General features: G+C 36.2%; 1 protein-coding gene across 5 annotated transcripts in view; it reads left to right on the top strand.

The window, feature by feature from the left end:
* The window catches only part of LOC121735608 (Ig-like and fibronectin type-III domain-containing protein 2), a 150396-nt gene that overhangs the window by 62503 nt on the left and 72209 nt on the right, over positions 1 to 15684 (top strand). The window contains exon 1 of one of the 5 annotated variants that reach the window (XM_042126472.1): positions 13358 to 13368. The exons of the other annotated variants lie outside the window; for them this stretch is intronic. The gene's annotated coding sequence lies outside the window, so the exon portion shown is untranslated. Of the gene's footprint in view, positions 1 to 13357; positions 13369 to 15684 lie in introns of those variants that run through there. 5 annotated transcript variants of the gene reach the window in all.

Raw genomic sequence — 15684 nt, 5'->3', positions numbered from 1 at the left:
AATCTAAGCAAGGGCTTTTATTTTATTAAATTATATTTCTTCATTTTGGTAACCCTAAGGGACCCGGGAAAGTTTAATGAAAACGAAGTATAAAGAACATTTAAAATTGTTAAAGTACATTTGCATAACATAAACAGTTTCGTTTTTCTCCCTATACTTCGCTTTTATTGTTTGGATTTGTGGAAATCGTTCTGTACAAGTTTTTTTCTGTTCTGAGTTCTGACAGTTGTATCTTTGAAGATAAATAAGTAATGAAATTATTTAAATAAGTTCAATTTGAGGTTTTTATTTAAACATTCGAAATGTATTTTTTGGAGAAAAAGTTGATTTCAGTGTCGAACTCTTGTCTTTTCTTTGGCTGTGATTGAATTTATTTTTTGCGGGAATTTTCATTTTAAAATTAAGTTTTTCTGATTCTTTACTGTTTATATTATTTATCGTCAAGTTATAATTGCTGTTAATGCCTTTGTTAATGTAATTATTATTGATTAGTTCACTGCGAAGTTAACCGTCAGATTTCTGACAATTTTTCCATCATAATAATAAGACATGCAAATATAATATTTATGAAAATTTTGCTATTACTTAATACGTTGAAAAAATATGAAAGAAGGGACCTTAAGACAATAAGACCTTTAAAACAATATTTTATATTTTATTTTACAAAAAATACGAATTAAAAGTAACGTGAAACGGAACGGATGTCAAAACACCAAGCAGCGTTCAGTAACGTCACACAGTCTATCCCCGCGTTCCATTTAGCGCATAGACATAATATAATGCTAAAGACCAACAAAGAGTGCGAGAGAGAAGAAAATCCTTTATGGAATTATAACAAGATGAAAAGAGAGAGGCAGTCTAATGAAAATTGTAACAACTTTTATTTGACAGGTCGTCAAAAGTCGTCAATCGTTTTTATGCCCTTTCGGTATTTGCAATTTATTATTTAAATCGTATGTTATTTTCAACAAATACTATTATATATAACAATAATAACTTGTGCTGTGAGTGATTGCAGTGTAAATCATAGGAATAATCCTGAAAAATATACATTTCACCCGTAATTAATCTTCATGTCCTAATTGCTACGATGTGTTTATTTTTGCTATGTTCTGGTCTTTAGTTCTCTATTTCAAATAAAATATTGTGAATCCTCCCTTCTACTTTCATATTTTGCGTAACTAAAGGTACTATTGTTCCTATATTACACAAATTTTGAAGAAAAATTTTTCATCAAAATTTCTTACATCTACGCTAGTGCTTGAATCAAATTTATCGATATGCTTATCGATATTTTACAATAACATAAATCTAAAATAAAAATCATTTATCTTTATATTTATCACCTTAAGCCCGGCCGCACATTATCCGAAATTTCTGATCAGAAAAATTCGGACGCCCGGCGGAACGCACTCTGTTCATACATTTTGTTGTAGACCCATCATACTAAAAGAATTTCTGACGTGTCAAAATGTATGAGCGGGGCGGGGCCTCCGAATTTTTGTGATCAGAAATTCGGAAAATGTGGGGCCGGACTAAAAAGGACATATTATCTTATTTTAACTAATATAATATAGTATAGTATAATATAGCTAATATAATATAACTACTATAATATAGAGTGACTCTAAAACTAGAGGAAGGTTTATATTTATATATCGTAATCATTTGTTTTACAGATTCCCACAAGATCCTCTAATAAGAGGAAAATGGCTGAAATTAATTGGGCGTGTTGGTTGGAATCCCAAGAAAAATTCAACAATATGTAGGCAAACATTTCATTGAAATTTTTTAAAGAAAAATTAGAATAAATACTATTTTGGTTAAAGGAGCTATCCCAACTTTATTTGTGCCAGTAAGTTTGACATACTGTTGCACTTGTTACTGAAGCAATTATTAAAAATAAGCAATTATAATCAATTAATGCTTTTTAGTTCATTTAAGATTATACTTATATGAACTAAAAAGTATTAAATAATCCTTATTCTGTACTCAATCTTCATAATTTTGAAGTCGGTACCAGTCCTAAGTATATAAGTTGGTGTTATACCTATTCTGTCAGAGAACTGGCGATTAGGTTAGCTGGTACCGATTGCAAAATAATGAAGATTGAGAACAGAATTAATACTGAGTACAGAATAAGAATTATTTAATACTTTTTAGTTCATTTAAGTATAATATTGCTATTGTCATTGCCTTGGAAGTCGGTTTTAATTTTTTTGTTTAAAAATAATAATTTTACTCATTTTAGCTGTCCATAACGTTTTCTATACTTACAGTTGGTGTTTTAAAAAATCAAAATCAAAATTGCTTTATTTCTGAACAAATCTAAAATAAAATATATTTTCAGAATATATGGTGCCTACCACCGGTTCGGTAACTAAGCCGACGAGAAGAACCGGCGTAAGAAACTCACACGCCCACTTTTTACCAAAAAAGTGAGAAAAAATATAATCTTTTAAAACAAAATTTACAATGCTGTAACTAAAAATTATACAATGTAAACATAGATAGATACATAATAATTGTAAGTCATGTAGATGTAGCCTTGCAAGCAGTCATTCAGCATTCTACTCCCAAGATGTGCCATCAATTATGAAATCATTTTGGCTTTGGCACAATACGTTCTTTGACTACTTTTTTAAATTTATTAATCGAAAGATTTTGAACGTTTTCTGGGACCATATGTTCCCATTTGAATATCAAGGAGTCACTTCGATTTCTCATTGTTTCCATCACCAGCCCACCACTTTTGTGAACATTATACCTACTCGGAACAATACAATATACAGCAAAAGAAAAAATTTGAAAATGGGTTCATAAACGGCGGAGTGATCGTTGAACATACATAAAAATATATCCACAGGCGAACGTCTAGACTCCTTTTGTTTGGAAGTCGGTTCAAAATAATTGTAATAAAATATTATGATATTTTATAATATGTATTTAATTTAAGAATAAAATATAATATACGATGTGTGTTGTTTACTTTCAACGTTTACTTTCAATGTAAGGACTGATTTACCAGATAGATTTTACCTGAGTAATAAATAAGTAACTTTATAATGTGTTAAGTGTAAATTATTTACCCCTTTAAGAACCTCATGTCATAACATATCCGACGATTGAAAAATTATTCCAAAAGAAAATGTGTATCTACTTTTCAATCGTCATCTTTTTTTGCCAATTAAAATTTATGATACCTAATTTGAAATACAAATCTATCAAAGTTGCATATTATTTATTTCTTATAGAAACTCAGGTAAAATAACTCGAACGGACTAAACTATCGATAGCAAAATAATATACTATCGATAGTAAAATATACATCACTAGCACACGCACACATTGACAGATCAAAAATGGTCACGCATTTTCGAGTTGTCAGGTGGTCTTTACGACAGTATATATTATGTCTATGATTTAGCGTTAAAAACGATCAAAATGCCTCCATTTTGAGCGTTTTGATCGTTTTTTACGCTAAATGGAACGCGGCTCATGACAACTTTTTTAGAGGTATGATCAGGTGGGGCCATTGTCAATAATTGTCAAACAGTAGTGACGTCATACAGACTATAGATCCGTTTTGGCGCCAAAATTTAAATTGACAATTTTAAACCGCATTTTTTAATACACTTGTGGTCTATTCTACATGGAGTTCTTTAAAATAAACACAAAAATAAAAATATCGCATCTTCCCTATTATCACGCACTAAGATTCTTAGAGTCGATTTCGAAATAGGAATATACCAATTACTGCATTGTTTTCTTACAGCACCCGCACAGACAGTAAAAAGGCTCACTCGGTGTTGCCAGCCGGAAACACCGAGTGTGAACTAATCAGTGAGGCCCATTCACTGCAGGAATGCCGTGCAGTCCTGCCGTGAATGAGCCTTTTAAACAAAAGGTCTAAAAAAAAGTTTTGTTCATCGTTTGACAGCGTTTCTGTCAATATTCTGATGTGACGTGTGCAACATGTCGGGTTTTGGTCGGATTATTTACTGTATGTGCTAGTAGCTCTCTCTGCTCCTTTGAGCATAATTATTCATTATTATGTGACAAGTCTACCTGGTTGTCACCGATATAATAAATCGGTAAGCTTCAAAATATGATTGCACCTGCATTTTCATCAGCAAAACAGCTCTTGCAGCGACGTCTTTTGACGCTCGGGAATTTATACGATCATTGCCGAAAAAAACGAAAATTTCTATGCGCATTATCACTTTGGGAGCACTGTACTTATCTTTACTATAATAATAATAATATACAGGGTGTAACAAAAATTAATGATAATACTTTAGGGTGTGTATGTGTTCCTTGTAGAGAGTTCACTGTGAAAGTCGCAGCGCTGAAAGACCAAAAATTTTTTTCACTTTTGTATGGGGAAACTCGTGATGCTCGGGCCCTTGTCCATACAATAGTGAAAAAAAATTTTCGTCTTTCAGAGCTGCTACTTTTACAGTGAACTCTCTACAAGGAATACGTACACACCCTAAAGTATTATCACTTATTTTTGTTACAACCTGTATATGGACGCTTCACAAATCACACCATGTCAGTCTGGCCCCGTGCTAAGTGCCTGAAAGACTTGTGTTACGGGTACCAGACAACGGAAATATATTGAATACTTTGATACTATACATACAATATACATTTAAGATTTTTATTATATTATACATGTTATATATTTAATACACATCCAAGACCCAGGAACATTGAAAACTTTTTTTTGTTCCGTCGGAGGGATTCGAACCCACGATCCCCGGCGAAGCTACCAACTCGCTCACCAACTGAGCCACAGAGGTGTAGAAGCGTGCCATCCACAACCAAACAACTTCAACCAGTTTCGGAGTGATATGCAAACAAACGTACAACCTTGTGTGTTAGCAAATTGACTGCTTACATACGACATTGAGCGCTATAGCTGACAAACAGCGCGTTGACATAGTAAACTTACGTGTGACACCGATCTATGACGAGATAATTATGTTAGTCAAATAGTAAATACGTAGTGTCTTTTCGCCTATGTGGTAATCCAAGATAATAACTGTGCTTGTTTTTAGATGTTATGTGTACCAGCTCGCTCTAATGGCTGCCATACACGCTACGGTCTACCGGAGAGGTCCACCTGTGCAGGTATGCCTGCGCAGGTGTCAGTCGAAAGAATTGATTTTTCGATTTTGCGCCGATCGCCTGCGTAGGTCCAAAAAACTGCACAGGGTCTAAAAAACTGCACAGGTCTATTCCCACATCTGGATCTCTCCGGTAGATCGTAGTGTATGGCTTATATTACGCGAAAAAAAGTAAAAAAATTTTTTTTTTTTTATTTGTATGGGTAATCGCCCCAGCGTCATGCTTTTGCAAATGTTATAAAATGGGCTCTTTCAGCGCTGCATTACAGTGAACTCTATGTACAAGAGACACACCACACACACAGCTTTGTTTGTTACATCCTTTACCCCATATTTTGGCGCAACGGAGTTGCGGGCGTCATCTAGTACTCTTTAGAATAATTCTACAGTTTATAACACGAAGAACTTATCTAAACATTTCTTTCAAAGGCAGCTCCATAGAAGCAGGTGCATTGTTAATTTCTGCGTGTTATATCAGATTTAAGTGTTACCTGGTTAATTATAAAGCGGTTGATATTGAACTCAAAGCATTTAAGATGACGCCATTTTGTCCTCGCGCCAAGGTAACTCGACTTATTGTTATAAGTGTCGATAATAATAATTACATAACTTATAAATACAAGCGTTTATGGTTTCTATTAAAATATATTATGGCTCACGCAAAATCACTGTAATTCTACAGGATTATAAAGAGGTTACAATACTTTAGTGTGTGTATTATGACGTATTCGACGACCTCTGTGGCTCAGTTGGTGGCGCGTTGGTAGCGCAAGCTGGGGGTTGCGGGTTCGAATTTCGCCGACGGAACAAAAAGTTTTAAATGTTCCTGGGTCTTGAATATGTATTAAATATATTAAGTATGATATAATAAAAATCTTAAATATTATAATTATGTATAATATAAAAGTATCAAATATATTTCCATTGACTGCAGGGCTAGCATAACAACAGTAGACATGGGAAAGAATCGACATACTCACAGATTTTATCGACAAAATGGCGGATTTCCATTGTCTAACTGTCACTTTGTCTGTTCTTCCGTAGAAAGAAACCGTTTCTATGGTGACCATGCTACGCCTGCTGGTACCCGTAACACAAGTCCTTCAGGTACCACAGGACCAAAAATTCGAGTACCGGTTTATATTATTTCAGTAGCAATCCTTTATTTCATCGAAAAATACCAAATCCTGGCCAAAATATAACAATTTACAAACTTTGACTCAAAACTTTACCGTTACCAAAATATTATATCTTAGATAGGTCAATGCCCGTAGGCGAATGACACTTTATGAATATAATTATTAATAATTTGTTCTACGCAACAACAGGTTTTTGAAATATTTCCAAATAAACCGCCAAGTTTGTCGTATATTAGCATATTACATAATATATGGGCAGTATCATGTTACAATTAAGTAAATATTGTGTGTATTTGGCAACGATGGTGAAGCTAAAACGATAGAGTTTCAAGACGTAGATCGGCGAGTCTCAGATAAAATAGGACGTTATTTTCCACAAAATGTAATAAAATAGTATATTACGCAGTGTGGTTTTCACACTAGAGGCAACACGAGCACAGACAGTAAACAAAAAGTTTTGTTCGACGTTTGATGATGGTTCTGTCAATCATTGAGGTACTATATACACTGTCAATATTCTGATAATATGACGTGTGCAACATGTCGTCATGTCGCCAATTTTGATCGGATTGCAATATACTGTATGTTTTTGTAGCGCCCCTAAACTTCGCATAATAAGAATATGGCGATAAATGTTAATATTAATGAACCTATAAGCTATGTCCACACTATGCAATTTCATCTTCAATTTCGTCATCATCTTTTTATTCAACTTTCGTTTGGCATATTCAATAACTGAATGCGTCAAAATCCATCCGCGTTGGAAAGAAAAGTGTCATAGCGTCGCGGGCATGCCTCACGTGCGATGTTGATTGCGCTATAATGCATGCCCTTGATGAACAAAAAAAGGCACAGTGTGGACAAAGCAATAGAGCTATGCATGACCTAATATTCCGAAATATTTGATTGATCAACTTCCCTGTAGTCTGTGGACCATCAGTTTATGATTTGACTGACACACATGATACCACCAATAAAAAATATCTAAATATATCGACGCTGATACACGTACGAGTAGATTCAAGGTAAAGCGAGAATTTGTCGGTTTGTAATCAATCATTATTTTACAGGGTCACCAACTTAGGGGTTTCCCCCTTTTGGGAGGCAAAAACATCAAATATAATTTTTTAGAGGTGGTGATTATAGTACAAATTACATTTTAGGGGCTTTTTACAGTTATTATAGTGAATTTGCCTTACATTAAATTTAGGGTAAAGTATTTTTAATAAGAATAAGTTTATTTTGACAATCACACAACACAATATAACATTATTACAAAAATACACAAAGAAATGAAGAACACAAAAAATACAATAATATTCAATTGTGTGACGTCAAAACTGGACCCAGCTCAATAGTTGGTACCTATTATTTTACACTATAATTTTACTTCGTACTCCTATTGTCAATATTCCGATCCGTCATGTGCAACACTGCACAAACACTGCAACACACAACACACTGACTTCGGTCCGATCGTTTACTGTATGTGCCAGCAGCGCCCTCTGCTCCGACCTTTGCGTAATATTCCCAATTGGAGATGCACATATTATCACGTGTTACGTCGATCAGCGCGCTAAGCGTGTATTTCCGTGTTTCGTCATACCTCATACTGCTGGTTCAATGACGCGTGCCGCACGCACTATTGGCTCTACGTGTTAATAGCTATGTCCACACTATGCGCTTTCGTCTTCAATTTTCGTCACCTTCTTTCATTCAACTTTCGTTTTGGCGCGTTCAATAATTGAATGCGTCAACGAACGCAAAGCCAACATTGTCATTTTTGTGTTTTTGGATACGGTCAGAGGGCATGCGTCGCGGGCATGCCTCACGTTCGCTGTTGACTGCGTTATAACGCATGTCCTTGACGAACAGAAAAAGGCACAGTGTGGACAAAGCTAATATGATACATTTTTGACATTAGCTGCTGTGGAAATATGTACTTTGATACTTTTGACGCTTTGTCACGGGGGAAATGCGATGTAATGAGGGTGATTGAAATTCTATTTGTTACCAGGTGCCGCTATGTAGCCTTAGGGTCTATCGTGTCAACTGTCAAACTGCTATCATGTGACACGATACGCCTAGGGTGTATCGTGACACATGACAGCTAGAACAGTTAGCGGCACCTGGTGACAAATAGAACTTCAAACACCCTAATTGTCAAAATATGTTAATTGCTCATGAAATGGTGCTAATGAAACTTCTACAAAAGTGGTGGCCTCAAGACGTCATGTATCCGAACCATAATATTGTAGTGGTGCCACTGTTGAAGCAAATGTGACGGCCTACCAGCCAACACAGTCGCATACGTCAGTGCACTGGTGTATATTTCGTTACGTATGAGGACATATTAAAAATCATTGAAGTACTGTACATTTTTTTAGCAAGGATATTTTAGCGTATCTTCAAAATTAGGGATGACACCGCCATCTTATAAAATGTCACTTGAGACTTGAGAGACATCGTTTCGTAATCGTTCTCTTGTCATCCAAGAATTTAGTGTGTTTCATTTTGTTTAACATCTGCACCCACTCGAACCTTCGAGATGTCATCACATGTCAAAATACCCCCTATGTCGTGACACAATGTAATCACGCGTCAAAACATCCCCGTCGGTTTTGATAAATGTCATTACACTTCAAAACATCCCCGTAGGTTTTGACACAATGTCATCACGCATCAAAACATCCCTGTAGGTGTGGACTCTGGACACAATGTAATTCAAATTCAAATCATTTATTTCCGGCATCAGTGGCCCATATAACAAATACCTTAAATCTAACATACATATCAATTATATAATAAATACCTTAAAACTAACATACATACTTTATATATATTCTTAAAAACTAACACTGTCACGTTTTGCCGGCGACGTGACTCGCTTCGTTCCGGAGTCTCCCCCGGAACCTCCGATAGACTACATCCATCGGCCAGAACTCCGGCGCCTCGAAAGTCGACAGAAGATGCGTCGGTACTCTCACCACAAAGGAGCTAAAGTTAACCTTGTGGCGAGACTGCAGACCCTCGACCCTCAGGCACAGTGTCGTCTTGTTCTGGATGTAGTCCACGACGTCCTCGACCTCCTTTAAATTACATGTCAAATCATCCCCACAGGTCTCGACTCTCAACACAATGTCATCAGGCGTCAAAAACGTGACTGAAAATTTGAGGGTGAAATTACAAAAATATAACGGCAATACTCGTAATTAAACTAGATGCTCATGTCGCAAGCCTTTGGCAAGTGTGAATGTCACAAGCGTCGCGACATGGCGCGTCATGACACTGAGATCACAGGCGACGTCACCTTACAAAAAACGGATCGTTAAGACCTCGAAAATAAAAGTTAATTTGTAAAGCCTTCCGTCTAACACGCGAAAAGCTACTCTATAAAGACGAGTTAAGGTTTAATGTTAACTGTCGGACACTTCAAAGGTCAAAGGTATTTTATACCGCTCTAAATGCACTTTTTACCTTAATTTGAATGGTCGTGCAAAGGAAATTAGAAAAGCCGTAAGACCAGCAATTATGTTTCAAAAGTATTTCATACGTAATTATAGGTTTGGTTTTAACAAAGAATTCTATAGAAGGCTTTGGGTTTTAGCGTGGTTTTAACACTAGCAAAATGTACATTATACTTGACGTTCTGTTGTTGTAGATGTTCAAAGGAACAATATCCAAATTCTACTACTAAAATCCTCATCAGATTATGGCAACAATCAAGATGATTGCTGAATTCCGCGGGAATCTTACCTTTTTCCCACAAATAGGGCCTATGTTTGTGCTGACTGCTGTATTAATAGGGATGACGACAAGGTCAAAGATTAGCTGATTTTTGAAATAAAATAAAGCCATTGCATTGCGATAAAAAATAGGTATTCCCAGAATTTCAGCTTCATAACCGTATTTTTTTTGAGCTTTCAAAGTTGGATAGTCAAGTCGATTTTTTTACAAAATTCCTTAATTTTTGTATACCATTCGATAAGTTATGCAATTTATATTTTTTTTTCTTATGAAGCCACTTTCATAAACGCAATATTTAACATAGCTATCGAACAAACTAGCCATGCGTGACGTCACAGTTAGGTGACATTTTGTATGGAGCGTTTTGGGAAGGTCTATTTTATGTGAGTTCTGAATTGTGATATCTTGGAGTTTTTAAGCTATCAGTCATTTTTTCACCGATATTTCTATTTTTGAATGGTCCTTCACTTACCAACAAGAAAAAAAATTTCGTCATGCCTATTCTGAATCAGTGCTAAATTACACAAATATCATTCAAATAGTTCTTGAGATTAGCGGTTGGAACAAGATTTTCAGCTTTATAATATAAAAGCATAGAAGTGTAGTAGTGTGTGTAGTGTGTGTGTGTGTAGTGTGTAGTATTATTATTATTATTATTAAGTGTAGATGATCATCACTTTTATCATCATCATCTCGTCATCACTTCAACATCTTAGTCAATATATTCTGATTCCTATTTGTATTGTAATGCAATCAAAGGTACAAGGCCTGGTACATAGGCCATATTTCATTTCCATATTGATTGACTAGACTTGATCAGACACACTTGATAATATCAACTGTAACGTGTCTCCCAACGTTGGCCCTTAATAGACAATAATAATTAGTAATTACGATCCCACCAAAAACATTTTCATGTAAAAATGTTGCCAAGATGAGAACATAATATTATAGTTCGTCGTGTCAAAAAGTAGTGAGATCTCATGTAGAGCCAAGTTTCTAACCTTACATACTCAACCCTAAATCTAAAAACCTTAATTTTACCCAAAAGCGCGGCAAAATAATTGATAATAATATTATAATGTGTCAGCCGCACGAGGAGAATCTATAAACTCTACACATTAGTCAAAATCGGTGGCCTGGCCATTTATCATTAGTTACTGAATATTAAGTTCAAAGCCCTGGCGAATAACAAAATGGCCAACTGCATCTCTGTGATTTTTTCTATCGAGAAAATTTTAAAATATCGTGTTTTTGCTCAGATCGAATTCTCGGAAATATAATGTAGTATCTAATTTTAGAAAATGAAACAATTCGGGGCTTATTTTCAAGTATAAAAATGAATTATAAAATCGAAACTTTAGGTTAGTCGCCCCCTAAGGATATTCCAGTAAACAAGATAAGTACTTGAACTTGGCTTCACATGCTGCCGCGTGTCTAGATATTTTCAGGACCATTTTATTCAGTCTCAACATTACAGTTAGCTTTTCCAACCTAGATATAAAAGTTACATAAAAATAAACATCGCTACGTTATTTCAGCGCGGCATTGTATTTCCATTTCTTCGTAACTAGTTCCATATAACCCAAGAGTCAGTGACAGCCAGACTTTGGTCATTTTATAAAAGCTGAAAATTCTCCTGTATAATAATAATAGCTCCCACACCGGTTTCGGTGACGGTGGCCGATTTCATTGAAACCAGGCCAGCTACGCAGGAGTAATTTTATAGTGCCCAAGTGTGTGCGCAGTACACAAGAGCACTCTCTATTCCTTTACTCTCATAACCAAGTGGGACGGAAGACCGACACGACTGGCGAGAGATCAGGCGCAGGACCGATTTTTTACATGCCCATCCGACGCATGGATTATCTCACTTGTCAGACAATCAGGTGATCAGCCTGCATCGTCCTAACCAAACTTGGAAATAACATGTTTCCAACGCGGGAATCAAACCCACCGAGTCAAGAGCCGCGCTCTATACCACTAGACCACGGAGGCGTCCTGTATAAGAACCCTATAGAGGTAAGAACAACCAGCAACTACGGAGTTTCGTCGCGGTTACTTTAGGAGGTATCGAGTTCTGATGGTCTTTACTAGAATATTAACCCTAGAGTGGGCGCGTTATTCCGCGAAACGTCAGTGGGCGCGTGTGGAGCATTTTGCCGCCCCTTTTCTTTAGTTAATTTTAGTAGGAATTAAGCAATACCATTAATTTATTTTGACACGATTTAAATAACACACAAATAACAATTAAAAATTCACCATTTTTATTAAAATCTGTTTTAAGGACTTTGGCTTACAAAACAATTTTGGAAATTTAATATTTTTACTGACTTTTTTACTTTGTCCTAAATAATACCCAATAATACTGAAAAATTTAAGCAAAATGATCAAAATTATATGTTTTCCTTATCTGCAGGATATGTTTTATCTGAACAGTCTTCACAAAAGTATAAGCTATGTTCATTGCACAGCAACTTTGGCCATCTGCAACACCCTATTTAGTGCACATATTTTCAAAGATTATATATTATTTTCACAGAAATATAGGCGATGGAAGATCCATCTACCTTCTTGGAAGATGATGCTAGGTTTGCTTGTACAAATCAAGTAATTTGGTTTCGAATTTGGTTCCGAAGAAATATGAAATATGTCTTTAGAAGACCTTGTGGTCATATATTATGACTTGACTGGCTGGCTTTAGCAATTTATTTAGTATTTGAGAGAAATCTTATAAATACTACGTTGCTATTACTTAATACTTTTAAATTGTATAATTAAAATTGTTTTTACAACCAATTTACCATTAAATAAAGTCAGTATTGCAACTTTGGAAAAAAATAATGTCGAAATTTTGACCTACGTCAGTGGGCGCGCGGTGAGCAATTTGCCGCCCCGCGACACCTGATTGTTCTTACAATCAGGTGTCGCGGGTGTGTCAGTTAAGGTTCTTACCTTAACTTTAAGCGGGCCCCCGTGTTCTAACGGCGTCCAGCTTTTCAGCACGTATAGCTAACGAGATTAGGGGCTGCTACTATAAAGCGCAAGACTTACGAGCTATTGTTTTACGAATTATTAACGATTTTTCAGTGCGGGCGGCAAAATGCTTATAGCGCGCCCACTCTAGGGTTAAGCTCAATTTTCTATCCTATCTTCTTCAGGGTAACTGTAGGAATCTCGACTTCCAGTGCAGAACATTTTTAACAGTTTCTTCCTACTGCCCTATAAAGTATAATAGTAGAGGAATTGCTAAATGTGACCATTTTAGTCCCGCTGTTATGCTATACATAACATAAATATTATCCGACGAAGTTGCAGTGAGAATAAGCCAACACATTTTTGAGCACCCCGTGTCCTTACCTCGTCGGCCTTGTCGCCCTCTTACCCCTGAACTTATGAAGCTTTCTGCAAGCTCCGAATGCCGCATCAATCATCATCATGCTTATGCCACCTGTCTTATAATAGTTGATTCGCGTAAATACGCAACCAATCAATATTATCTACTAGCTAAAAGCCGAGCTTTGTTACGGCTCGCGTCGTTTTCAGCATAGTAACCAAACCTTGACTGACCGATGATAACATATCTACATATTATGTCACATCCAAATCAATATTATGCGTGATAGTTTTTCCGTAAAGTGTACCACAAAAGTGCTCAGGTTGTGGGATATTTTTAGTAGGGCTCGCTTGTTAAATTTCTGGGCATTAGGCATGGTTTTTTAAGATACCCCGCTTAATGGAAAATAAACTTCCCGATTTAGGTATCACAAACTGTAATTATTATTATCTAAACAATAGTTCATTGATCTTAGCATTGTGATAGACTAGTTCTGATCTGTCAACAACCTTCGTACTCTGTTTATGTTAATTTTGGCAATAAAACGTACAACATCAGAGAGGTAAATAAACCCCTAAATATGCGAATGTTTATAGACATTTTCCTTTGTAAATAACAATTTATGGACGCTCGTAATGCCTTCAGACTTTAAGGATATTTGTAGTGAAAAGAAAAGACAACTTGTATTCGATTTAGAATACCACCAAAAACATTTTATGTAAAACGTTGCCAAGACGACCACACAATGTTTGCCGTGTGCAAAAGATATCAGATCTCATGTAGAGCCAAGCTTCTGAATCTACACGGCCTAACTCTACCGAACCGAACTTCAACAAATGACTGATTGACATAGTGATCTATCCGCACAGCCCAAACCACTGGACGAATCGGGCTGAAATTTGGCATGCAGGTAGATGTTATGACGTAGGTATCCGCTAAGAAAGGATTTTGATAAATTCCAACCCCAAGGGGTTCAAATAGGTGATGAAAGTTTGCATATTATAATAATACTTCTTAACGCGAGCGAAGCCGCGGGCAAAAGCTCGTTCTACATATAATCACTAAATGTATGGCTTCGCCGTTTCGCTACCATTGCGGAGGTGATGCGAATATTCAGTTTCTGATCTGAAGTAAGTAACAATCTAGAAACTTAGTAAAAAAAACCGGCCAAGTGCGTGTCGGGCCACGCGCAATATAGGGTTCCCTAGTACCGCTAATTTTTTATTGGTCAATGAGAAGACATTTATAACGTGTTTTACACTGCTAACAACATCATCTCAGTTACTTTCAAAGGAATTTGAACGAAAAGTTCCTTTATACTTCGCCGAATACATTTTTTTAGTTGATCGACAATTACTCAATAACTTATGAAGTCTTAGCCGTGATAGTTTTCCTTTAAAATTCAGCATATTTCCTACACCCGTAAATTTTTTCACATTTCCAGAAGCAACTGACGACTTGACGACCTCCGTGGCTCAATGGTTAGAGTGTGTGGCAACTCAAGCCGGGGGTCGCGGGTTCGAATCCCGCCGATGGAACAAAAAGTTTTTCAATGTTCCTGGGTCATGGATGTGTATTAAATATGTGTATGATATAATAAAAATCTTAAATATATATATGTATAGTATAAAAGTATTAAATATATTTCCGTTGTCTGGTACCTGTAACACAAGTCCTTTAGGTACTTAGCACGGGGCCAGACTGACGTGGTGTGAAGCGTCCATAGATATTATTATTATAACTGTTTAGCTGGTAGAAGGGGGCGGGGGGGATACTGGACTCTAACGATTTTTTCTACTTTAATATAATATTTCACAAACGGATCCCTAAATCGAAAAATTATCTGTGAATACTTTTTTTTTTAAGATTAATTCATGTACCATTTTGTCGGCATCATTAATATGTGCATTTATTCCAAATTACAGCTTTGTATGTCCTATAGTCTCTGAGCAAAACCGCGGACAGACAGACAGACAGACGGACAGACCGAAACTATAAGGGTTCCTTGTTGACTACGGAACCCTAAAAGTAATCTTATCAATGTATGGCAAAAAACTCAATCACACACTAAGTATTATAGTAATGCGAAGCCATAAAGTTAATAAATACCTAGCGAAATAAAGCAAGAATCTCGAGCTGTCAAACGAAACCAAAATTGGTTTTCATCTGTGTGAAAAATATGTGTACGTATACACTTACACAAGCACGATTGAACATGAATTGTATGAGATTAAATTGTCACCGTGCGGCACATGCCGACTGGACGTCAAAAAAAGAGTGCTGCTGTCATGTACTCGTATCACACGTCTCTTTTTAGCACGCAGTGTTA

This window comes from Aricia agestis, chromosome 17 (assembly GCF_905147365.1).
Source record: "Aricia agestis chromosome 17, ilAriAges1.1, whole genome shotgun sequence".
In the NCBI taxonomy this organism is placed as follows: Eukaryota; Metazoa; Arthropoda; class Insecta; order Lepidoptera; family Lycaenidae; genus Aricia; species Aricia agestis.
Note: the sequence above shows the minus strand (reverse complement) of the source record. Positions and strands in the feature narration are given on the sequence as shown.